The sequence below is a fragment of the Arachis duranensis genome, chromosome 1 (genome assembly GCF_000817695.3).
Source record: "Arachis duranensis cultivar V14167 chromosome 1, aradu.V14167.gnm2.J7QH, whole genome shotgun sequence".
NCBI lineage: Eukaryota > Viridiplantae > Streptophyta > Magnoliopsida > Fabales > Fabaceae > Arachis > Arachis duranensis.
In genome coordinates, this window is record NC_029772.3 from 103,655,397 (window position 1) to 103,657,928 (window position 2,532).

A 2,532-nucleotide genomic window follows, 5' to 3' on the forward strand; every position below is an offset into this window, starting at 1 on the left:
CACAAGCTGAGGCTTCTCTTGGAGTTGAACGCCAAGTTGTAACATGTTTTGGGTGTTCAACTCTGGTTCGCGATGTGTTTCTGGCGTTTGACACCAGAATGCAGCATGGAACTGGCGTTGAGCGCCAGTTTACGTCATCTAATCTTGAATAAAGTATGGACTGTTACATATTGCTGGAAAGCTTTGGATGTCGACTTTCCAACGCCATTGAGAGCGCGCCATTTGGAGTTCTTTAGCTCTAGAAAATCTATTTCGAGAGTAGGGAGGTCAGAATCCAACAGCATCAGCAGTCCTTTTTCAGCTTGAATAAGATTTTCGCTCAGGTCCCTCAATTTCAGCCAGAAAATACCTGAAATCACAGAAAAATACACAAAATCATAGTAAATTCCAGAAAAGTGAATTTTAACTAAAAACTAACAAAAATATACTAAAAACTAACTAGATCATACTAAAAACATACTAAAAACAATGCCAAAAAGCGTATAAATTATTCGCTCATCACAACACCAAACTTAAATTGTTACTTGTCTCCAAGTAACTGAAAATCAAATAGGATAAAAAGAAGAGAACATACTATAAATCCCAGAATATCAATGAATATTAGTTCTAATTAGATGAGCAGAACTTGTAGCTTTTTGCTTCTGAACAGTTTTGGCATCTCACTTTCTCCTTTGAAGTTTAGAATGATTGGCATCTATAGGAACTCAGAACTCAAATAGTGTTATTGATTCTCCTAGTTAAGTATGATAATTCTTGAACACAACTACTTATTGAGTCTTGGCCGTGGCCCAAAGCACTCTGTCTTCCAGTATTACCACCGGATACATACATGCCACAGACACATACTTGGGTGAACCTTTTCAGATTTTGACCCAGCTTTGCTAGAGTCCCCAATTAGAGGTGTCCAGGGTTCTTAAGCACACTCTTTTTTTTTTGCCTTGGATCACAACTTTATTTCTTTCTTTTCTTTCTCTTTTTCGAATTTTTTTTCTTTTTTTTTTTTGAATCACTGCTTTTTCTTGCTTCAAGAATCAATCTAATGATTTTTCAGATCCTCAATAACAGTTCTCTTTTTCCTCATTCTTTCAAGAGCCAACAATTTTAACATTCTTAAAACAACAAATTCAAAAGACATATGCACTGTTCAAGCATTCATTCGGAAAACAAAAATTATTGTCACCACATCAAGCTAATTCAACTAGTTTCAAGGATAAATTTGAAATCCTGTACTTCTTGTTCTTTTGTGATTAAAGCATTTTTCATTTAAGAGAGGTGATGGATTCATAGGACATTCATAGCTTTAAGACATGAATTTTAAATTTTATTAATTATGAATTAAGAACAAGACTCAAAAATAACTATAAGATGATACTAAAAAATAGAAAACAAAAAAAAATTTAAATAGGCTCCTAATGATAGAGGTTTTCACAGAGTTAGGACTCAACAACCTTGATTTTGAGAAGTGGATGCTCCCTCAAATTGAGGGGAGAATTTTTGGCGTTTCAGTTCTTGAAGTTCACGCCCTTGCTTCTCTTGTTCCTTCAGCAATTTGCAGAGCATGTAGTTCTGATTCTGCTGTTCTTCCTTAAGTTGCTCCATAGTTTCTTGCAACTTGGTGATAAATGCTTCTAGGCTGGCCCAGTAGCCAATTTCAGGAAATTCAGGGAGGAACTCCTGCGCCCTCCTTTTGATAGAGTTGTCTTGCACTTGTCCTTCCATTGACTTCTTGGTAATTGGATGTTCAATGGGTATGAATTCATCTACTCCCATCTTTACCCCAGCCTCTTTACAGACAAGGAGATCAAGCTTGGATAAGCCAATTTGGCTTCAGTGGAATTCTTATTTGCAATTGTGTAGATCTCACAAGCAATCACATGATGAACCTCCACTTCTTTTACAAGCATAATGCAATGAATCATCACTGCTCTCTTGATAGTGACCTCAGAACTTCCTGAACCATATTCTTTCCAACCTTTATCTCAGGATTGGTTAAAACTTCCCATCCTCTGTTTCGAATTTGCTCTTGGATCCCCGGATATTCATCTTCTTTCAGATCAAATTTAACTTCCGGGATCACTGACCTCAGACCCATTATTTTGTGATAATGGTCTTCGTGTTCTTTGGTTAAGAACTTCTCTTGATTCCAAAGATTCTTTGGATTATTCTCTTTCTTTCCTCTTAAATTGGTTTGTTTTCCTTTAGGAGCCATGATCTTAATGAGTCTTGGCTTAGTGATCACGGAAAAGCACACCAAACTTAGAGGTTTGCTTGTCCTCAAGCAAAAGAAAGGAAAAAAGAGAGAGAGGAGAAGAGCAAATTCGAATGGTGTGGGGGAATGAAGAGGCCGAACGTGTTTTTATAAAGGGGGGAAGGAGATTTCGAAAAAAATTGAAAGGAGATTTGAGAAGATATGGAGAGAGTTTGAGAGAAGGGTGAGTTTTTGAATAAGATTTGGGATTGATTTGAGAGAGATTTGAAGAATGATTTTGATTTTTGAAGATTTGAAAGTGAATGATGAAAGGTTGAAATGTG